Below are 24,288 nucleotides of genomic sequence, written 5' to 3'. Positions count from 1 at the left end.
GGGCCTGGGTTGGGGGAGGTCAGAGAATCAGGGAAGGCGGAATGGAGACTCAGGGCTGAGGGACTTAGCCTCAGGTAGCAGATAATGGTGCCGAAGGGCGATTTGACAGCCAAGAGCAGGAACTGAATAAACGCAAGTGCCCTTGGAATTTCGGATCCCAAGAAGGTGGATGGATGAATGAAAGCTATCATGGTGAAATTTCAGGCATGGTGGCACATAGGCAGGGGAGGGTTAGAGAGGGGAGGTCTGTGTCATGCCCAGTGATGCTCGGAGTTGGGGTCACAGTGGGGCTCTCAGATGGTGAGGGAGGAGGAGAGATCCCCAGGGCCAGAGGGGCCCTGATCCAGGGAGCCAGGGCCAGGGGCTCCACCCTTCAAGAATCAGAAACCGTCTTCTGGCTACATCTGTGTTGGGGACATCTGGAACCACTGAGCACCTGAAGCCAGCCCCTTGTTTTCCAGGGAGGAGAGGTCCAGAGAGGGACTGCCACGTGCTGTGGTCACACAGTGAGTTGGGTGCAACTGGCCACTTGTGCTTCTCCAAAGCCTCGCTTCTTTCTGGGCGGGCCCAGGGCTGGGTTTATGGGATGCCAGTCGAGTGAGGGTAGCCCCTGGCCCTGCAGCCCCGTGGGGCTGGAATGGTGCCATCCACAGTCGCTGTCCTCCCCACCCCACCCAGGGAAGGCTGCTTGTCTGCCCGCATTTAGACACGGCAGCAGATTTTCGGGTTGCTCCCAGATCCTGAGGGTCGGGTGGAGGGAACAGGACTCGGGCCATCTGCTGCCTCCATTGTCCCAGAATAGCTGGGGGTAGGGAGGGGGAGCAGAGTCAGCAAGGATCAGAATTGGGATGAAGGAAGGAGGGAGTCTGAGTTTAACCCTTTGTGTGTCTGCCTGGGAAGTTAGGAAGCTCCCTGTGCCCTGTGCTGAAGTGACCCATCTGGGCCCCAGAGGCAGGGGCTGAGTGTGGGGTGGGGTAGCAAGGTTAGACCACCTAGTCTTGGCCTTGCCATGCCCCTTGGGCACATAGCTGCCACTGAGCCTCCTCCCGTTTAGCCTGAGCTCTGCCTGCCCATTTTAGGGTGCATGTGGATGGGATACTTTGAGGACCATGGGTGGTCACTGATCCTTCGGCTAGGTGGCTGAGGGTAGGCCTCTATGATAACAGGGACAGAGAGTGACTCCAGAACAGGAGTCCTGGCCTGGGGCAGACATCAGAAGGAGCCTGGAGATCTCCTACAGGGGTCTATGGCTCCCTCAACCAGCCCCTATCCCCAGCAAGGAGTGTGCAGGGGCCCAAGGTAGGTCTCCTCTCCTCCCAGCAACCTTTTTCTTTTTTGAGACAGTCTCACTCTGCCACCGAGGCTGGAGTGCAGTGGCATGATCTTGGCTCACTGCAACTTCTGCCTCCCGGGTTCAAGTGCTTCTCGTGCTTCCTGAGTAGCTGGGATTACAGCCATGCACCACCACGCCTGGCTAATTTTTGTATTTTTAGTAGAGACAGGGTTTTGCCAAGTTGGCCAGGTTGGTCTTGAACTCCTGACCTCAAGTGATCCGCCCGCCTCGGCCTCCCAAAGTGCCGGGATTATAGATGTGAACCACCGCGCCCGGCCCTGGCAATCTTTTAGTTGATGCACCTGCTCCTGCTGTGAGTGAGGTGGACTCCGTCCCGGGAGTCTGGTGACCTATCATCTCAGCTTTGCCCTTCTGTAAGTATTGATGCCAACAGAACTATAAACACAAATATCTACCATCAAGTGCATGCTGGGGGTCAGGCACTGTTCTAAGTACTTGACATAAATTAGTTCATTTCATTCCCACCTATTTGAAGTAGGTACAATTGTTATTCCCGTTTTACAGATTGGGAAACTGAGGCACAGAAGGGGAGAAGGTCCTTGGGCCAGGTCACAGGTCTTCTTGGTGCCAGAGCCAAGGTTGGAGGCAGCCTGGCTTTGCAGTGGTCATCTCGCTGCGGGACAACTTTGAAGAGTTGGAGAACCTCCTCAGGCCTGGGCTCCACCCTGCTGCCCACCTGTGGCTCTATGCCCTTAGGCAGGTGGCTTCACTGTTCACTGGCCTCATCTGTAAAATGCGCACAGTGGCTCCTATGCAGCAGGCTGTGAGGCTTTGAGATGCTGCATAGAAAGCTCCTGATGCGGGGTAGTTGCTCAGTAAGTAGCAACTCTCTGTCCTTGCTGAGCTCACGTTCTCAGCAGTAAGAGGTTGGCGTACTGGGCTGGCCATCACCTCCACTCCCTACCTTGGCTGTTATCACAGCAGCCTCCTTGCTGCTCCTGTAGTCCTCTCTCCACTGCTCACTGGCTCCTGGCACAGTGGCCTCCTTGCTTGCTGTGGCAGGTGCCACGTTCTCTGCCAGCACCAGTTCTTGCCTCTCCTTGTATTGCAACCCTCACTCCTGCACAGCTGGCTTGTTCTTGTCAGGCTCCCATGTCCCACCTCTTAGGGAGGCTCCCCACTCCCATCACACAGCAGCCACCTGGTGGTCATCAATCACCTCCTGTTATAGTCACTCATAACCCGTCACCCTTGCAGACCTGCCTTCTAGGTATTTGTTTGTTGTCTTCTCCCACCTGGCTGTGAGCTCCACGATCAGGGATCCCCTTGGTTCTGTTCCCTGCAGCTCATGACCTGGCATAGTAGATCCTCAACAAATATTTGAGGAACGAACAGAAACATTAGTGAACGGACTTCTCAGATCTCTTCCAGCTCTGTCAGTGTTTTAAGATGCTATGGAAGGTACCGAAATAACTGAGGCAATGCCATGGGGCTTCCTAATGGAGGGATCAGGCTGGCAATACCAGAACGCACCAAGCCTTCTTAGTATCGCCCAGAAAGCGTTCTTAGTATGCTCCAGATGTGATCCCATAGGAAGGACACAGCACTTCCCAGGAAGTCCGCTTGCTAGAATGATTGACCCTACATCACCTCAACCCTCTGGACCTAAACACCAGTCTGCAGGAAGCAGGAGGACAGTGCAACATGTTAAATGACACCACGAGGGTTCAGTCCGCCACATCAACAATGAGGACCGTCTCACATGATGAAGGGCCTGGTTTCCTCAACAAGTAAAAGGGCATAAAAAGGAAGAGAGAAAAGACTGTTAGAGAGGAAAAGAGATTTAAGAGATAAAGCACCAAAATGCAATGTATGGGTCGGGTGCTATGGCTCATGCCTGTAATCCCAGCACTTTGGGATGCCAAGGTGGGCGGATCACCTGAGGTCAGGAGTTCCAGACCAGCCTGGCCAACATGAAGAAACCCTGTCTCTACTAAAAATACAGAAATTAGCTGGGTGTGGTGGCGAGCACCTGTAATCCCAGCTACTTGGGAGGCTGAGGCAGGAGAATCGCTTGAACCCAGAGGCAAAGGTTGCAGTGAGCCGAGATCGTACCGCTGCACTCCAGCCTGGGCAACAAGACCTTGTTTAGATCTTTATTCAAACAGACAAACCCTAAAAGGCATTTTTCAGGAAAACGAGAAAATTTGAAGATGGACTGCATATTAGAGGATCTTAAGGAATGGTTCATTTTATTAGGTATGGTGATGATGTTGGGCTTATTTTTAGAAATGTGCTAATGTGTGAGAGATACATTCTGAAATATTAATGGGTGAAATGATCTGATGTCTGACATTTTTGTTAAAAAGGGGCTTGAGGGAGGAATGGAATGAGAACGGCAAAGTGGGTATGGCAGTTAGAGCTGGGTGATGGGTACGTGGGAGTGCCTCATACCAGTCCCTCTACTTCTGTAGGGGTTTGAGATTTTCCATAATAAAAGTAAAATGGAATAAATAAAAGTGGGTCTGTGCATATTTCATTTCTCTGGCTGTGGCCCTCCCCTTCCAGTTCCCCCCTCCTCCACGCCCCACATTCAGGCCCAGAGAACATCTGTTTTCACCAGGCACAGCTGTCCTGGCCCCACTTCCTGTTAGCCCCAAACACGCGGAGAAAGGAAAGCCAGGCCTTGACTCAACTCTGGCTCCTGCCTGATTTGCATTTGGCCTGTTGCCTGGTTTCCCAGAGGCCCACCCTGATTTCTCTGGGTTCTGAGCACTTGTCTCAGCTGCTCTGTAACCCGGGAGCACTTCCCCTGGGCACATTCCTCTCCCTACTCATCCTCCAATAATTGCTCACCTCCTCTAGCAGGGGTCAGGGAGGTGGAAGTGGGGATGGGATGGGTCCCTGTGTCAGATGCTACATGGGACAATCGGGTGCAAGCCCTGCCCTCAATAGGGAGTCCCAATCCCAGTTGGGACATGATTGAAAACATAGCGGCCGCGTGGTGGCTCACGCCTTTAATCCCAGCACTTTGGGAGGCTGAAGTGGGTGGATCACAAGGTCGGGAGTTCGAGACCAGCCTGGCCAATATGGTGACACCCCATCTCTACTAAAACTACAAAAATTAGCTGGGCGTGGTGGCACATGCCTGTAATCCGCGCTACTCAGGGGGCTGAGGCAGAAGAATCGCTTGAACCTGGGAGGTGGAGATTGCAGTGAGCAGAGATCACGCCACTGCCCTCCAGCCTGGGCAACAGAGTAAGACTCCATCTCAAAAAAAAAAAAAAGAAAACACAGCACATCATGTAAACAATGATAATCAGCAACCATATGGTGCAGGGAGGGAGGACTACATTCTGGGGGGTTCAGGGTGGCAGGAATCAGGCACATTGATGTGTGAAGTGGCGTTGTGTCTGGGTCCTAGGCCACGAGATCTGAAGGAGCAGAATGTGTCATACTGTGCCTTGCAGATAGGGCTGTGGAGACTCCAAGGAAAGATACAGATGCTGGTTATGGTTATGATAACTACCGTTCTCACGTGCCTATGTATCTCATCTTGCAGGATAAAGGCCAGGTATGTGCCTGGTGCTGTGTCTACACAAAGCAGAAGGGACTCCCTCTCTCCCTCCCTCCCCACGTCTACCCTGCCTGATGCAGCTCTGTGCCTTACAGTATCTGGCACAGTGCTGGGTACATAGCAGGCACTCCATGAAGACCAGCTGATTATTGAGGTCAGTGTTCAAACTCAGGCCAGTACCAAAATGGCTGGATAGAATCACAAGCAGTTAGGATAGTTGGTTAAAACAGACCCCAGGGCTCCATATTAGACTCTCAGAACCCAGATCTTTAAAGAAAGGGCCAGGGAATCTGTATTTTTACCTGCACCCCACCCAGGAGGTCGTAAGTTGCTGCTGGGTTACAGAAGGAGGTGAGGGAGTTAGAGGATAGTTCAGCACCGCGGACAGAGCCACACTGCCGCCTCCATCTACTCTCTTTCCTGGGACTGACTAGCTGGGGGCAAGGAAGGTCAGTCTCTGTATGTGGCAGGGATCCACAGTCTAATCCTGATGGGGGCCAGGTGACACCTGTGGTTTTGACCCCCGCATGACGCAGCCCCGGTCCCTGCTTCGGGAGCAAGTTCCAGGGAGGACAGTGGTCTCGCTGCAGAGACAGCTTCGACTCCGCACAGGGAGGTGCCGTATAATAAATATCCCCTCGATCTCTTTTATAAGTTGTAAGTGACCCCCATACTGTGCAAGCAGCAAAGCATGAAGCCTGAGCCTGTGTGAACAAGTTAATCCCCCAAACATGGTTTGAGCACCTACTGTGTTCAAGGGCTGTGCTGGTAGCCACAGGGCATGTAGGGATGAGAGAGAGATACAGCCGCCGCCTCAAGCCACCTGCAGCTTGTCAAACATGGTTCATTGGTTGTTAGAAAGGAGAGCAGCCTTGAAGATAACCAGACCCTGAGTCCAGTCAGTGTGCATGTTAGAGAGGCAGCCAGGGGAGTGGAGAGAACACACATTTGGTGGCAGAGGCTTCCTGCATTTGAGAGCTGGCACTGACAAGCTGCGTGGCCTTGTGCATGTGGCTTCACTCTCAGAGCCTCGGTTTCCTGATCTGAGAACTGGGAGTGACTGCATCTCTCCCTCTATCCCCGCCCCGCCCCCCCAGCATGTACTAGGAAAGTGCCCACCTGGCCTGGTTCCCAGGACCCAGCCTGAGCATCATTCATTTACTCATAGACTCCACATTTGCTGAAGACCCATTATATGCCAGGTACAGTGCCAGACACGGACAATAAGGTGGATGAGAGCTGGCACCCTGGGATCTGATACTGGGAGAGTAGGCAGACGTGGCTCCTCCTCTTTTGCTCCTGAGCCCCCAGCTGGGCGACGTTTCTAGCTTCCCTTGCAGTGAGGGTGGCCATGTGACTGAGTTCCGCCTGATGGATGTGCCCCACTTGCAGGGCTGGCCCATAAAGCCCTCCCCCATGAGATGATCTCTTTTCGTCTTCTTCCCTGGCTGGTGAGAGAAGCCTCTGGGTGCAAAAATGGCAGAGCATGGAGGTGGGAGGGGCCCAGGACCCGAAACAGCAGGAGGAAGTCTGTTCACCAAATAGTGGCACTGAACTGTTGCAAGCAGCAGAAACATACTAGTGTTGAGTTGAGGCCCTAAATTTTGGGGTATTTGTTGCAGCACTTAGCCTGTCCTGACAAATACAGAGAGACAGACATCAAGCAGGTGCAAACAAGCAGGAGTTTCAGAGATGAAGGGGTGATGGAGGAAATAAACAGCAAAGGGACAGTGGAGAATCCTTGGGGAGGATACATTATGGATTTCTTTTTTTTTTTCTTTTTTATGAGACAGAGTCTTGCTCTGTCACCCAGGCTGGAGTGCAGTGGCATGATCTTGGCTCACTGCAACCTCTGTCTCCCGGGTTCAAGTGATTCTCCTCTTTCAGCCTCCTGAGTAGCTGGGATTACAGGCACCCACCACCATGCCCGGCTAATTTTTGTATTTTTAGTAGAGACGGGGTTTCACCATGTTGGTCAGGCTGGTCTCTAACTCCTGACCTCAGGTGATACACCTGCCTTGGCCTCCCAAAGTGCTAGGATTACAGGCGGGAGCCACCTGCGCTTAATGAATACCTTTAGCTCCTCAGGGGTCCTGGTCTTAGGCCATATAACTTCCTTCCCTTCTCAAGCCTCCTGAAACCCCATCTCAGGTGATGTATCAATCACTCACTTAACTCCTCCACATTCTGGGTTTTATTCCAAGGACCTGCTGACCAGGTTTGTCTTTAATTTTCTAGGTTGGAAACCTGCCCCTTCATGGTATGTAGCCCCAGCTACCTTTCTCCTTCCCGCCCTTGCCTTCTGGGTAGAGAGCCCTCCGACAGAACTATATTCCGCCTCACTCCACCTCACTGACCACCCCCCAACTCCAAGCTTTTTTCAGTATTCAGGTGAAAACATTTTTGCACCTTTAATAGCTTTATAGAGGCAAGATGCAAACCATGAGAATGAAAACCATCCAATTTACCAATTGGTTTGCAAGAGACATTTATGTAGTTTAAATCCATTTTATTTAAATCTGATGCTTTTTAAATTAAATTGAAACAAATTCAAATACATAAGTAATATGTTCACTGTTCCATTTATCTACTAGTGCATTACAAACCACCCCCAAACCTCATGGCATAAAACAGCACCAACATTCATTTTGCTTATGAATCTGCAATTTGGCAGGCTCCAAGAGAAAGCTCATCTCTGCTCCATCCACCTCTGCACTGTGTTGGCTGAGGTGGTCCCAAGTGGGGTGGGACAATCTGGAGGCTTTCTCACCTGTCTGAGGCCCAGGTCGGGCAGACCCTGATAGCTGGGGCTGGAACAGCTGATCCTATTGGGCCAGCACTGGGCAGGCATCATTTCCTACGACTATGAGGCCTCTCGAGGATGTTGTTGCAGGGTAGCTGGCCTCCTACATGTTAGCTCAGGGCTCCCAGCTAAGAGAGCTCGGTGGAAGCCAAAGGGCCTCTTATGACTTGGCCTAGGAAGACAGGCAGCATCATGCCATTAGAATCCAGTAACCAAGGTCAGCCCATATTCAAAGGGAGGGGATTTAGACTCTCACTTTATTTATTTATTTATTTATTTATGAGATGGAGTCTTGCTCTATCGCCCAGGCTGGAGTGTGGTGGAGCCATCTCGGCTCACTGCAACCTCTGCCTCCCGGGTTCAAGTGATTCTCATGCCTCAGCCTCCCAAGTAGCTGGGATTACAGGCACACGCCACCATGCCCAGCTAATTTTTGTATTTTTAGTAGAGAAAGGGTTTCACCATCCTGGCCATGCTGGTCTTGAACTCCTGACCTCAGGTGATCCACCCGCCTTGGCTTCCCAAAGTATTGGGATTACAGGCGTGAGCCACTGCACCCGGCCCTAGACTTCCACGCTTTAAAAAATGACATTATTAATTTTTAAAAATTGCATTAAAATACGTATAACAAAATTTACCATTTAAACCATTTTGTTTTTTAAAAGAGACGAGGTCTCACTCTGTTGCCCAGGCTGGAGTGCAGTGGCATAATCACAGCTCACTGCTGCCTTGAATTCCTGGGTTCAAGTCATTCTCCCACCTCAGCCTCCTGAGTAGCTGGGACTATAGGGGCACGCCACCACACCCTGGCTAATTTAAATCTACATTTTTTTTTTTTTTTTTTTGTAGAGACGGGGTCTCGCCATTTTGCCTGGGTTGGTCTTGAACTCCTGGGCTCAGGCGATCCTCCTGACAAAGCAATCCTCCTGCGCTTGGCCTTTAACCACTTTTAAGTGTACAATTCAGTGGCATTGATTTTATTCACAATGTTGTGTGACCATCACCACAACTTTTTTATAATGTTTAATCATAATGTTTTCAAGGGTCATCCATGTTTGTAGCATATATCAGCACCTCATTCCTTTTTATGGCAGCATACTATTCCATAGAATGGATATGTCTCAGTTTGCTCATCCATTCATGTCAATGGACATTTGGCTTGCTTCCATCTTTTGGCTATTGCGAATAATGCTGGTATGAACATGGGTATACAGATATCTGTCTAAGTCCCCACTTTCAAGTTTTTCAGGGCATATAGCCAGAATTGCTAAATCATATGGGAATTCTATGTTTAATTTTTTTGAGGATCTGCTATACTGTTTTCCATAGCAGAGCATCATTTTATATTCTTACCAGCAATGCACAAGTGTTCTAATTTCTCCACATCATGGCCAACAATTCTTTTCTTTTCTTTTCTTTTTTTTCTGAGACTGAGTCTCAGTCTTTCACCCAGGCTAGAGTGCAGTGCCATGATCTCAGCTCACTGCAACCTCCACCTCCTGTGTTCAAGTGATTCTCCTGCCTCAGCCTCCCGAGTAGCCAGGACTACAGGTGAGTGCCACCGCACCTGGCTAATTTTTGCATTTTTAGTAGAGACAGGGTCTCACTATGTTGGCCAGGCTGGTCTCGAACTCCTGGCCTCAGGTGATCCACCTGCCTCAGCCTCCCAAAGTGCTGGGATTACAGGCGTGAGCCACCACACTTGCCTGTTTTTCTTTTTTAAAATAGCCATTGTCATGGGTATGAAGTGGCACCTCATTGTGGTTTTGATTGGCATTCCCCTAATAATTAGGGATGTTGAACATCTTTGCAGGTGTTATTGGCCACCCATTGTATAACTTTGGAGAAATGTCTATTCAACTCTTTTGGCCAGTTTTTATTCAGGTGGTTTTGTTGTTGTTGAGTCCTCATTCTTTTTTTGACAGCCTCATGGTATTCCACATAATAGATGTACAGTTTTCTATTGACCAGTCAGTCCTCTATGGATGGGCATTTGGATGGTTTTCCCAATCATGTGCTGTTCAAACAATGCTGCAGTGAATTTTCTCATACACGTGTTATTAAGTGCAGGTGTGAGTATATGGGAGGATTGGCGGATTAAAGAGAAGGTGCATCTATGGCCGGGCACAGTGGCTCACGCCTGTAATCTCAGCACTTTGGGAAGCCGAGGCGGGTGGATCACGAGGTCAGGAGTTCAAGACCAGCCTGACCAACATGGTGAAACCCTGTCCCTATTAAAAATACAAAAAAATTAGCCAGGCGTGGTGGTGTGCACCTGTAATTCCAGCTATTCAGGAGGCTGAGGCAGGAGAATCACTTGAACCCGGGAGGAGGAGGTTGCAGTGAGCCAAGATCGCACCATTGCACTCCAGCCTAGGCGACAGAGTGAGACTCCATCTCCAAAAAAAAAAAAAAAAAAAAAAGAGAGAAGGTGTATTTATCATTTCGGTAGACGCTGTCCAATTGTCCTTGAGAGTGAATGTGTCCATTTTTATTCCCACTAGCCATGTAAGAGAGCATGGTGCGGCTATAAAACAAACATGCATGTTTTCGGCATCGTGCCAAAGATTTCGTCTTCCTTGGGGAGGCTAATCTGACATTTCCTCATACTGATGAAAACATTGGCCTAACATTGCACTCTGTCAAGGGATTTGCAACTTAATTGCATTTGTTCATAAAACAGAATTAATATTGCATAACTTGCCATCAACAGAACTAATTTTGACCCTGTGCTATCACAAATCTATTTATGCTTTATGTTTTAAAAATCCGCTCAAAGCTAAAAAAAAAGCTGCTATTTGAATACCATTAAGCTGATATCAAAACTCAGACTCGATTGCAACGTGTCTCCCAACCTTTCCAAATAGCACAACATTTATTTTTCTCAATTCCTTTCCAGAGGTATATCCATGAAAATTCATGAGTGGGAATTCTTTTATCAAGAGTATCTAACAAGATAAGGGAACAACTCACATATCAAATATTAAGTCAGCCTGCACATATGATACTATATGTGGATTTAGAGAAGCAGACAGCAGCTCTTTAGCAAGCCCACACCAAACCACATGCTCCTCCAACTGTAATCAAGAAAGTAACTGAAATTGTTATGGGCAAATCAGGGCCTAATTAAAAGAGATAAACAGATGATAACCACATTAACTCCATTATATGAATATATGTTTATAATGAACCAGTCACAGTTTTCAAGAAGAAGGCAGATGTTCTCAAGGGGTAAAAAGTCTCATAAATGAGGTACTAACTTGTAAATAAACTCAGGACAGCAAATTCTATATGTTCTGTAAGCAACTAATGTAATATTTGTATTAACTATAATAAAGATATATGCCAAGTAAAACATAATGTGCAGGTGAATAAATGAGACATTCTTAATCAGTATAGATTAAAGCCATAGTAAATACACATTAGCTTTATACTTAGTGTCAACCTAGAAGCTGGTTTACATAAATATCAGCTCACTTCTCTTTCCTTGCATGAAACCTTCAAGTTCGCCTAGTTCAACCTCTCTCCCAGCAGAGGAATCCCAGGTCGCCTAACCACAGTTTGCCTTTCTCCAATGATGGCAGTTTCACTATTTCAAAAGGCAGTGAATCCACGCTGCTTTTGATTTGCTGCCCAAATTGGGAGCCGGTGATTTTCTCCTCCTCTGAGGGTTGTCTGGGGTGCACCATCTTCCTCCCCAGCCCCCTGAGATTCAGAGACACAGAGTCGCCCAGAGATAATTTTTAAAGCTCCCCAGGTGATGGCAAGGTACAGCTAAGTGTGGGACCTACTGCCCTATAATGATCGTCCATGATCTGCCTTGTCAGCTGTACATGCATTTGTTTATTCTTCATTCATTACTAGCATTTATTAAATACCTATGCTAGGAGCTGAGAGTACATACATGTTATTTATCTAATGTCTTTCTTTACATGGACCCTTTTGTATCTAAAGACATTCGTTTTAAATATTAATGAATCTGATGGGTCAGGTACAATCAAACTAGATACATAACTCTTAAAGAAGTTCGTCGCTATTATCTAAAAATTACCCTGATAGTTTACTAGTGTTATTCACGTGACCTTTTAGGAAATAATGAGCTCATTCATTCCTTCATTCACTCATTCCTTCCTTCATCCATCCCACATATGCTAAGTCTCTCTGACAGTCCATACTCAATGACAGGCACCCTCCCTTTCTCCCTGCTGGAAAATGCTTAGTGTCTACCTGTCACCCACAGTCACACCCCCTGCTGCTGGAACAGGAATGGAGCTGTTCCCAGCTTCTTCGGGCCTTTATGAAGCACATTCTTAGGGCTCTGTGCTCCTCCCACAGGTGCCCACCCTTTCCTTCACCCAGCCAGGCAGTCCTGGAGGTGTGTGTGGGGAATGCTGCTACCTGGCTGGATCCGGGGTAGGAGTCCTAGTGGACAGTGCAGAACATCACCAGCAGGGGGCACTCATGCATCACCACTGGCTTCTCACCTGGACCAGGGCAAGGCAGGCCTGGCTGGAAGGTTAAGATGACTGGGGTGCCGCTGAGGGGACCAGGCTAGGCTTGGGAGGGGCCTTATGGGATAAGAGGGCACGAAAGTGGGCCCCTTGCACTCAGATTCTGAGAAAATCCTCCCCAGCCAGGGGGAAGAAAAGCACACAGCACGTCTCCTTACCAGATTTAACAAACATGACCATCTGGGGGACAGCAGCCATCAGTTAAATAATCCTGCCATTTGGTGAGGGGCAAGGTTGCCTCTCAGGCACATGCTGGTTCTTTGTAGGGAGAGGAGTGGGACAGAGAGCAGAACTTCAGGCCAATGGGGCTCTCCTGGGGACTGGCCCTCATATCCCCACCTCCAGTCCAGCCAGGAGAAGACCAGTCCAGGTGGCCCGGGCCTTCTGCAACTGTCCTTTACCAGTCCCTTGGGCCTCATGTTCCCCTTCTGCAAGATGGGACTGAAATCATTCCCACCCTACCTGCTTTTCCTGGGAGCATGAAGGCGGAAGTGTGTTGCCAACAGAGGAAAGCCATCTAAACAAAAACAAGGGAATCTAAAATGGAGCTCGCCTGCCCCCATCCCGCCACCCCCTTCCTGCTTCGGAATTTGTGTGCGTTTGTAATCTGTGAGTCTGTCTCATCGTGCATTGCTGGAGCTGCCGATTAGGCAGTGGTGGCTCTCGCCTTGCCCTCTGACGACCTTTCCCTAAATGGTCTAATCTGTATTTTCACGCACTCACTGGAAAATGACAAGAGCCGCCAGCTTCTCCGAGGAGCTGGGATGAGGCGTGAACCCCTACGAGAAGGGTCGGGGGGTTTTGCAGCTCCTGCCGTGGGGGCTGGGGAGTTCACGGGAAAATGGCAGACTGTCCTTGTTCTTGGGTCCTCACAGTCCCCGGGCGAGGAGGGGCACGAATGGAGGAGGTACAGAAGGCGAAAACGTACTGGGGGCCTGCGTACCTGGGAAAGGAGAGGTGGGGAGAGGAAACCCTGACTGGGATTGGCTACCCCCGGGCAGAATGTCTATTCAGGGGCAGGAACGGGGGCACCCAGGCAGAGAGATCCCGGGGGCAGAGTGTGAGTATCTTGGTGCCAGCTACTTGTGTTTCTGTGGCTTTCTCTGGGATAGGACAATTCTGCGGGCCTCTCTCTGGATTTGTCATGACTTTGGGAAGACAGCTCGGTGGGTGTCTGAGTCTAGTGTGTTGTCTGTGTGTATGAGTGCATGAGTGAGTGTGTATGTGTGTGACCACTGGTGGCTGCTAACTTTCTGTTGCATTCGGCTTCCAGCCCTGCAGGGTTTCCTTGCTGAACCTCTGGGGATCCTGCCTTGGGACAGAGGTGGCTAATGCAGCTGGGGGCGGGGGTGGGGCTAGCCTAGATAGAGGCTTAAGCCCCTACTGCTGGGGTAAAGCGATTACCAGCGTGTGTGTGTGCGTGCGTGTGTGTGTGTGTATGTGTGCGTGCGCCTTTAGTGGCTGCAGAATCCTCAGCCACCCTGAGAGGGTCCAAATACTTGCCCCTGGCCTTCCCTCCCTTTCCTTGCCATGATTCGCAGCCCCCCAGCTGACCTCGATATGTTCATTTACTCTAAGACGCTGTGCTCTGAAATTGCTTCTCCTCCTCGGAGTTCTCTGGCTCTGATAGTGAAATTTCCACTAGTGTCAGAGGGGAGACAGTTTGGGATGTGGGGAGCTTCTTGATGCTGCCTTAGTGACATGTACAGATTGGGACCCTTGACCTTGCGTTTGACAAATGAATCACTTATAATCACCACTTATTTTTACTTGCATCAACCTCACCAAGACGAAGAGCTTTGAGTTGCTCCTTCTGGCGCCGGGAGCCCCTACGCAGGGTTAATGATGATAAGAGAAGTGAGTGTGACTCAGCGGATGGAATGTTCCAATGCTGGTGAGTAAATTCAGTTTCCTATAACAAACAGACAATAAGGAAATTAGGTTCTCACCGTGAACCTGAGAACGGCGCTGATCGTTAATAGCCCCTCCTGTGTAGCAGGCACCGCTCTAAGCTCTTCCCAGATCAGCCGCCCTCTGTTGCCCATTTCACAGATGAAGAAACTAAGGCACAGAGAAGTGAAGTAATTTGCCCTGAGATTAACCAGTTCACGGAGCAGGGATGTGAGCCCAGGCTGTCTAGGGTCCTTGCCAAGTACCCAGCCACTGTGCCCTGCATTGCAGGGCAGCCCCGCACGTGGTCACGGTGTGGAATTCATGGTGTTTCCTGCAGCAGAGCCGCAAACCTTAGTCTTACCGGAGAGCTTCTTGCCAACGACTTGATTTCACATGGCAAAGAAAGAGGAGGACAGGTTTAAAAGAGGCTTTTACTATACCCAACTGGTATTCACTTCGTGTGTCTGTTCTCTGTGGTTTGTAAATATTCTCCGGCTTCCCCTTGATGTCTACAGCAGGGCACGCTGTCCACGACAGCACTTTGCTCTCTCAACAGTGCTTGTGTCACCAGCTCGAGCCGCAGCCATCTGCATGGAGCACCGTTGACATTGCAGCCGTGGGGCCCACTCCAGGTCCGGCAGAGGCTGACTCACAGCATCAGGGGGCTGGGAATGGAATGCTGGTCTTTTGGGTATCACGGACATCACAGAGGGAGGCAGGGAGGCTGGGGGTGCATCTGTAAAATGGGGTGCAAGGGGCAGGGGTTGCACAGTGGTATCTACCTCACGGGGTTTGGGTATCTATCAGTCAGGGCTTATTTCCCTTTGCTGAGAACAGAGGCTGGAAATATTGATAATAGTGGTTTAAACCATATCCAGACTTCTCACTCTCTCACCTAACACGTCGGGGGTAGGTGTCCTGGATTGGTGGGGGCCCCAGTGGTGTCTTCAGGGACCCAGGCTCCTCTCTTTCAGTCCCACCAGCCTTAGCAGCCAGCTTCCATCCTCAAGGTCACCTCATGATCCAAGATGGCTGCTGGGCCTCCATCATCATGTCTAACTTTCAGCAGGGACTGGGCACACACGGGCCCCAATGTTCCCTTCTGTCCCACCTGACAACTTACACTTGGCCCTCATTGGCGACTCCTAGCTGCAAGGGAGGCTGAGAAATGGAACCTTTTGGCCTAGGCACATTGCCATGCAAGTGTTTGTTGCTAAGAGAGGTGGGAGACAGGATATGGTAGGGGCTCCCCACAGTCTCTGCCACAGCACGCAGTAGACTCCTGTGCACAAAAGGTGCAACCTGTCTGTTTGTCCAAGTGCTGTCACTGTTTCAGCTCAAACAGCCAGACAGGTGAGGGGGAAGGAGTCCCACAGGCGAGCACTGGAAACCCGCCCCTTCAGCTGATTGCAAGTTCGGGGTTTTATTTCTCCTTTAGTATCCTGTGGCAGTTCCAGCCTTGGGGAGGGAGGTTCTGCTTTCTTGGGGAGGCAGGTTCTCCAAGACTGCTGGACAGTCATGGAGGGGTCTAAGGAGAGAAGGAGAAGGCTGCCAGGCATGGGGCTCTGTGCCTTGCAGGTATGTTCCGAGAGGAACTGTGGCGATAGCAGTGGCAGTACAGTCATCTGGCACTGCAGGCATCGCTCTGAGTTGGGAGGTCTGGGTGGTCCACCTGGGAGGGCAGGATAGAGGGACCCTGAGGTCTTGCGGATGCGGTGACCCGCAGGTGGCAGGCCGCCTGGAATGGCTTCCTGAGATTCTGCGGCAGGGCCAGTGACCAAGCCCATGCTCCTGGCTCCTCACCCTTTCTGCTGGGCCCTGGGAGAGCGTCATGAGGGTTGTGACAATGAGAGGGAACATTAAATTATGAAGGGACATTCGCCTCCATTTTCCCATTGGCCCTCTCCACATTGGGTAGGGTGGGCAGAGATTTTCACCCCCGTTTCGCAGATGAGGAGACTGTGGAGATGCAGAGGCTGAGGGAGGCTAAAGAATGAGGTGGAAGTCACACGGCGGCAGAGCTGGGCTGGGTCCCCGTGTCCTTCATTCCCGAGGGGTTGGGGGATGGCCTGAGTGCATTTCCTAATGTGGTGCCTTTTCTTTTTTACTTTAACTTAAAAAAAAACTGAGGTATAGTTTACAGACAGAAAAGCAAAGAAAGAGCATGGGTTTTAAGTGCTTAGTTCGATGATGTACATACATTTATCAAACATGCCCAGCATTCCAAAAAGGCCCCTTCTGGCCAGGCGCAGTGGCTCGCGCCTATAATCCCAGCACTTTGGGAGGATGAGGCGGGTGGATCACCTGAGGTCAGGAGTTCAAGACCAGCCTGGCCAACATGGTGAAACCCCGTCTCTACTAAAAATACAGAAAATTAGCTGGGCGTCTGTAATCCCAGCTACTCGGGAGGCTGAAGCAGAAGAATCGCTTGAACCTGGGAGGTGGAGCTTGCAGTGAGCCGAGATTGCGCCACTGCACTCCAGCCTGGGCGACAGAGCCAGACTCCATCTCAAAAACAAAAAACAAAAAACAGAAACAAAACCCCAAAAAGGTTCCTTTTGTGTCCCTTCCCAGTCACTGACCTCCCATTCCACAAAGGTAACCACTTTTCTAATCCCTATCGCTAGAAATTGGTTTTTCCTGTTCTTACACCTCAAATAAATAGATTCATAAAGTGTGTTCTCTTGCTTCTTGGACTTAGCATAAGCCTTGTGAGATTCATCCGGGTTGTGGTTTGTATGTCAGGAATCGATTCTTTTTTTTTTTTTTTTTGAGACGGAGTCTCGCTCTGTCACCCAGGCTGGAGTGCAGTGGCATGATCTCAGCTCGCTGCAAACTCCGCCTCCCGGGTTCATGCCATTTTCCTGCCTCAGCCTCCCGAGTAGCTGGGACTACAGGCACCTGGCACCACACCCAGCTAATTTTTTGTATTTTTAGTAGAGACGGGGTTTCACCGTGTTAGCCAGGCTGGTCTCAATCTCCTGACCTCGTGATCCACCTGCCTCGGCCTCCCAAAGTGCTGGGATTACAGGCGTGAGCCACGGCGCCCAGCCTGGAATTGATCCTTTTTTTATTTTTATTTTTATTTTTATTATTTTTTTTAATCACTGAGTGGAACTCCACTGTGGGGACAGACCAGAATTTGTTTATTCATTCACCTGTTGATGGACATTTGGGTTGTTTTCTGTTTGGGACTAAAATTAGTCAGTGAGAATTTGCATTCATTGTGTACACATATGCTTTCATTTCTTCTTCTTCTCCTTTTTTTTTTTTTTTGAGGCAGGGTCTCACTCTGTTGCCTAGGCTGGAGTGCAGTGGCAAGTGGCACAATCTTGGCTCACTGCAGCCTTGACCTCCTGGGCTCAAATGATCCTCCCACCTCAGCCTCCTGAGTAGCTGGAACTACAGGTGCATGCCACCACACCCAGCTAATTGTTTTTTACGTTTCTTTTGTGGAGATGGGGTCTTACTCTGTTGACTAGGCTGGTTTCAAACACCTGGCCTCAAGTGATCCTTGTGCCTTGGCCTCCCAAAAGTGCTGAGATTACAGGTGTGAGCCACAGTGTCTGGCCTGCTTTCATTTATCTTGTGTAAATACCTAGGAGTGGAATGGTTAGGTTATAGAATAGGTGTTTATTTAGTTTTTTTAAAGTGTCTTAGTCCCTTCCTCTTGCTACAACAAAATACCTGAGACTGGGTAATTCATATAAGAGAAATGTATTTCCCATAGTTCTGGAGGCTGGGAAGTCCAAGATCAATATGCCTGCAAATTCATTGTCAGGTGAGGGCCTGGGCTTTCTTATTACATCCTCACACGGTGGAAGGGACAAAAAGGGACGAACAGTTCCCTTGAACCTCCTCTATAAAAGCATGATTCCCATCCAGAAGGGCTCCACCCTCATGGCTTCCTCACCTCCTAAAGGTCTCATTTCTTAGTCCTCTTATATTGACAACTAAGTTTCAACATGAATTTTGGAGGGGACACATACCTTCAAACCATAGCAGGAAGAAACTGCCAAACAGTTTTTCAAAGTGGCTGAACCATTTACACTCCCACTCACTGTATAAGAAAGTTGATCCTCATCCTTCCAACATTTGATGTTTTTGTTCTTTTAAATATTGCCAGTCTGGCGAGTGTGAATGACAGCTTGAGGTAATTTCAAGTTGTGTATCTCTGCTGCTTGCTCATGGTTGGTGTCTTTTTCAAGTATATATTGAGCATTTTGATACTCTCTTTTGTGAAGTGCCTGTTCATATCTTTTGCCCACTTAAAAATTGTTTTTTTTTATTGATTTGTAGGAGTCCTTTATTTATGCTGGCTACTAGTCCTTTGTCAGATATATGTGCTGAAATATCTTTTCTGCATGTGTGGATTGATTTTTCTTTCTCTTGATGGTGTATTTTGCTGAACATAAGTTTTTAATTGTAAGGAAGCCCAATTTGTAATTTTTTCCTTTTATGTCTAATGCTTTTCATGTCTTGTTTAAGAAAGCTTTGCCTATCAAAGTGGATTCCTTTTAACAAGTGAATCTCCCTTGCCTCACCCCATCTGGCTGCTCTGTCTGCCTCCTCATGCCCTATTAGATCTGCCTCCCAGCCAAATGCTCCCAGAAGCAGGAGTGGGGAAGGTGGAGATGGTATGGGAGATCTGTGGCAAAGTGAAAGGCAAAGCCTAGATTACCCCCTCCCCAGGACAGGAGATCTGTATCTCCCACCCCCTTCCTTCCCCTGTACAGATTTGGGTTTATGTTGGGCTGCAAGATTAAAGCCAAAGAGATTAAAAGATTACCTCTGGCCAGGAAGGCAAATTCTGCCTCTTTGCTCTTGGAGCTGGTTTGGGAGGAATGGGGGAGGAAGGAGGACGGGTGGTGGCCGTGATGGAGCCGCCTCCACCTCCAGGTCCCCTCCTCCGACTTCCTGCTGAGAACCCCTCCCCCTGGTAGACTGAGGCCTAGGCCACCCTCGCTGGGTATGGCCCTGGGCACAAGCTCACCTTTCTGGGCCTCAGTTCTTAAGACGTAGAGTGGTGAGGGGGCTGAGCTGGATCAGCGACAGCAACATGGGCTCTAGTGGGTTCTGAGTGAGGCCCCTGGACCAGTGTCTGAGCATCAGCCAGTAACTTGTTAGAAATGCAACCTTGGGCCCTTCCCCAGGCCTACTGAGACAGGAACTCAGGGGGCAGCAATCAGGGTTTGAAAAGCCTCCAGCGAATGAACACGAAGGTCTGAGAGCTAGTGTCTTTAATAACGATAACACTTGGTAATATTTAGAGCATTTAATTCTATAATCCCCACTGACTCTTCTAAAGAATATGTATCTGTTGATTAGGATGCAGGTCCTGTAACTCACCCTGCTCTGCACATGAGGAAACTGAGGCACAGAGAGGTGAAGCAGCTTGCCCATGGTGAAACAGCTACTAAATGGCAGAGCCTGAACTTGGACTGGGGAGGCTGGCTGCAGAGGCTGAACTGCTGACTGCTGCGCTGTGTGGTGTCGAGTTCCCAGGGCCTTCACAGACACCCACAGCCTTCATCAGCTTCTCCAAGGGGTGGGGGGCTCCAAAAGGCTGATCTCTAAAAGGGGTCCCTGGCACTCAAGGCCCTTTCCTGGCCTCCTTCCAGAGCTACTTGAGATCTGCTCGGACCAGGAAGGACACCTTCCTGCTTCCTCTCCTTGTCTTTGGGGGCTGCTAGGAAACCCCATGGCTGAGGCTGCGGCAGAGACACACAGTGCTAGATGTCTCAGAGATTCATCCATGCCTCAGGTCCTATTTCCTCACTCAGTATTTAGTGAGTCCCAGCCAGAGAGGGGTAGAGGCTGGCAGAAAGCTGGAAGCAGAGAGAAGGCAAAAAGGGGAAGAGAAAACCTTTCTATTAATTTTATGATCCTTTCTGCTAGCCCCCTCCTGCCGCTAGGGGTGGTGAACTTCCTCCTCTCCCCTTGATGCTGAAAAGCGATCAAGGAACAGCCACAGCAGAGATGAGGGAGCTGATTTATGGGGCAGCCCCGGGAGCAGGAGTGAGCACGCTGGCTGGGAGGCAGCCATCCATCATGGCTCCCTGGAGAGCAGAGAGGGCCTTGGCGCCCAGCTCCACTGCCTGCTCCTGCCCGGCCCCCGCCTGTGCCCCCACTGGGTCACCTGCCCTGCCCTGTTCTCTGTCAGGTCACCAAGGGCCCTGCTTTCAGGGAGGGAACCTTGCCTCAGAAGCTTTGGGGCCACCAGCACCTGTGCCCCTCACTTTCCTTCCTTAGTTCTCTTGGGCCTGCAGCTCCTTTGTACCTTGGAGTGAGGTGGGTTGGGAGGAAGGACCCCGGGCAAGTCCCTTCGCTAGATCTCAGTCTTCTCATCTGTAAAACGAGGGCTTTAGCCCAGCCCAGCCCATCCCAGCCAGCCTCCCAGGGTGGGTTGTAGAGGGGAATGGTGTGGCTGTGAGCTGTGAAATGTCGCCTCTTACGGCTGTATTCCTGCAGGTGTGCTGGGCTGCGGGGGCGGAGGGTCTGAGTGCGTGCTTTGTATGACACGCCTGTCTGTATGTGCAGGTGTGTCCACCTGTGCATATGCACAGCGAGTCCAAGCTGCCTGCCGATGCACGCGTGGTGCATGTGCGTGCGTGTGTGCAACTGCACTGACAGCCGGGAGTGGCAGCTTCCATGTAGCTCCTCCACTGCCTACCTGGGAGGACCCCTCTGGAAGGATGGTGGGGGCGTGGCTGGGTGTTCATGCCCAGGCCCATCCAGCTGGTTGTTTATTGATTAATTCTGCTGCCAGCTGATGAATGCCAAGCCTGTGCCAGGCGCAGGCCCTGGGCTGATTTACATAATTAAAAACCATCAGTAACAAAGCCAGGCCTCACCCACCAACTGCTTCCTCCAGCATGACAACAGGCTGGGCCTCCCTCCAGCACCCCACCCTGTCCTATGTACCCCAAGGCTTTCTTGCCTCCCCGATCCCTCAGCCTCCCTGCCTGCCCTGCTCGGTGACACCAGCTGTTGTCCAGTCGGTGATGGAGAGGGTGCAGCCTTGTAGGATTCTCCAGTCACTGACTTCGAGATTTTATTAGTTGGTGGCTCTGAGGTTCTTTGATGGAGAGTCTCAGATTATAAGATTCAGCCATGAGCCTCCCAGAATGTGATTTTTCAAGAGTCTATTACTCTATGTGACAAAGGGGAAAAATGTTTGTTCTTAGCAGCCCTGACTGCTCACGAGGAGTGAGAGGGCCTGGCTTTCTGTGGAGGCTGCCATGGTAGGTTGGGCATGTCAGCCACTGCTTTCCAGAGGAAGAGAAATTTGTTGCTGCAGAGGGTGGGGTGGGTGCTGCAGGGATCTGGGCAGAAGGAAGGGGGACCCAGAGACAGCTTGAGGGGGCTAGATGGAGGGATATTGATGGTGGTGCCGCCCCTGAGAGGACTTGGAAACCTCCGATTTTGTGGAGTGTGTGTCAGTTCCTTCCCACGTCTCACCTTCAGGATCCTCAGAGAAGGCTTGTTCATGCAGAGAGGCAGTTTGGGGTGGCGAGTGTGGGTTCCTTCACTCCCCAGTTGTGTGATCCTGGGGAAGCTACTCAGCCTCTCTGAGCTGCGGTCACCTTACCTGTAAAGTAGCACAGGTGGTGAGAATTCATCATCTAGGTAAAGCGCTCAGAATGAAGCCGGCATGGGGTGAACCCCACGTGCATGGTGGCTATGACTGAGTGGCAGTGGTTCTTTTGGGGAGACCTTTGGCAGGCTGCTTAGACTCGGTGAAAGTAGAGACACACAAGAGCGGGCACAGGGCAGGGCTGGGTCATTCCATCCCCATAGGCCCCGCTCCCAGCTGGCTCAGGCTCAGTGGATGTTTGTTGAATGAGTGAATGGTTTTCTCTTCTCTCAGCCCTTCCCATTCACTGCACTAGCCCCAGTCAGGCAGGCAGGGGATCTGGGACTTGTGTCCTCTCTCCACTGGGTCCCCAGGTCTTGCTCTTTCCTCCTCCATCTGTCCCCATCTCCACTTCTTCCTCTCCATTCCCACAGTCCCAGCTCCACTGCTACAGCTGCTGGTGGTGGTGAGTTCTTGCCCCTCCCTAGCTGCCTAGCCTCTGGCAGCCTTCCTCCCAAGCAGTGTGGAGAAGACAGGGCAGGCTGAACCCACGTACACCATGGTGGTCCGGAAGTGATTTCACAGATCCCGTCTCTCCAAACCTCAGAATGGAGCGCTGCAGGTCTTAATCCTAGCATGAAAAGATCTTAAAATTTCAGCCTTCAGTTGCAGAACCTTAGAATTGAAACACCCCAGAGGAGCATCGCGTAAACTTGTGAGCTTTTGGACTACAGGATGGCACAGGGTGCCCATGTTCACCACCTATTAGGTAAACTCAGATTTGTCATCGTTAAAAAATCTAAATTGGGTCGGGCGCAGTGGCTCACGCCTGTAATCTCAGCACTTTGGGAGGCCGAGGCGGGCGGATCACAAGGTCAGGAGATCGAGACCATCCTGACTAACACCGTGAAACCTCATCTCTACTAAAAAATACAAAAAAAATAGCCAGGCGTGGTGGCAGGCGCCTGTAGTCCCAGCTACTCGGGAGGCTAAGGCAGGAGAATGGCGTGAACCCGGGAGGTGGAGCTTGTAGTGAGCCGAGATCTTGCCACTGCACTCCAGCCTGGGCGACAGAGTGAGACTCCGTCTCAAAACAACAACAACAACAACAAAAACTAAATCAAATATAACATGTAAAATTAATAATAGAACGTAGATGGCGCAACTGCTGTGGAAGACAGTTTAGCAGTTCCTTAAAAAGTTAAATATAGGGCCGGGTGCGGCGGCTCATGTTTGTCATCCCAGCTCTTTGGGAGGCTGATGGGGGTGGATCACTTGCGGTCAGGAGTTCAAGACCAGCCTGGCCAACATGGCGAGACCCTGTCTCTACTAAAAATACAAAAATTAGCCAGGCATGGTGGCGGGTGCCTGTAATCTCAGCTACTCAGGAGGCTGAGGCAGGACAATCGCCTGAACTGGGAGGTGGAGGTTGCAGTGAGCCGAGATCGTGCCACTGCACTCCAGCCTGGGCAACAGAGTAAGACTCCGTCTCACACACAAAAAAAAGTTAAATATAGAATCATCATATGATCCTGCAGTCCCACTTCTAGACACGTAACTTAAGGGACTGGGAGCAGGGACTCAAACAGATGTGTCCACCCATGTTTGTGGCAGCCTTGTTCACAATAGCCAAAGGTGGAAACAGCCCAAGTATTCATCAACACAGGGCGGACTAACAAAATGCGGTGTAGACATGCAGTGATTATTCAGCCTGAAAAAGAAAGTCTGATGCATGCTACAACATGAGTGAACCTCGAAAATATTATGCTAAGTGAAAGAAACGGGACATAAAAGGACAAATATTGACCAGGTGCAGTGGCTCATGCCTATAATCCGAGCACTTTGGGAGGCGAAGGCAGGTGGATCACTTGAGGTCAGGAGTTTGAGATTAGCCTGGCTAACATGGCGAAACCCTGTCTCTACTAAAAATACAAAAATTAGCGAGGTGTGGTGGCGGGCACCTGTAATCCCAGCTACTTGAGAGGCTGAGGCAGGAGAATCACTTGAACCCAAGAGGTGGAGATTGCAGTGAGCCGAGATCGCGTCACTGTACTGCAGCCTGGGTGATAGAGTGGGACTCCATCACACACACAAAAAAGGACAAATATTGTATGATTCCATGCATATAAAGTACCTAGAATAGTGAAATTCATGGAGATAGTTGAACAGAGGTTACCAGGGGTTACCTGGGGCAGTGGGGAGGGAGAACTGGGGAATTATCATTGAATGGTTACACAGTTTATGTTGGGGATGATGAAAAAGGCATGGAAATGGACTGGACAGTGGTGATGTTTGCACAACAACATGAATGTACTAAATGCCAGTGAACTGTGCATTTAAAAATGATGAAAATGGGCTGGCGCAGTGGCTCACATCTGTAATCCCAGCAGCACTTTGGGAGGCCAAGGTGGGTGGACCACCTGAGGTCAGGAGTTTGAGACCAGCCTGACCAACATGGTAAAACCCCGTCTCTACTAAAAATACAAAAATTAGCTGGGCTGGTGGCACACACCTGTTATCCCAGCTACGCAGGAGGCTGAGGCAGGAGAATCGCTTGAACCCGGGAGGTGGACGTTGCAGTGAGCCGAGATCGCACCATTGCACTCCAGCCTGGGTGACAGAGCGAGACTCCAT

This window comes from Pongo abelii, chromosome 23 (genome assembly GCF_028885655.2).
Source record: "Pongo abelii isolate AG06213 chromosome 23, NHGRI_mPonAbe1-v2.0_pri, whole genome shotgun sequence".
Taxonomy (NCBI): Eukaryota; Metazoa; Chordata; class Mammalia; order Primates; family Hominidae; genus Pongo; species Pongo abelii.
Note: the sequence above shows the minus strand (reverse complement) of the source record.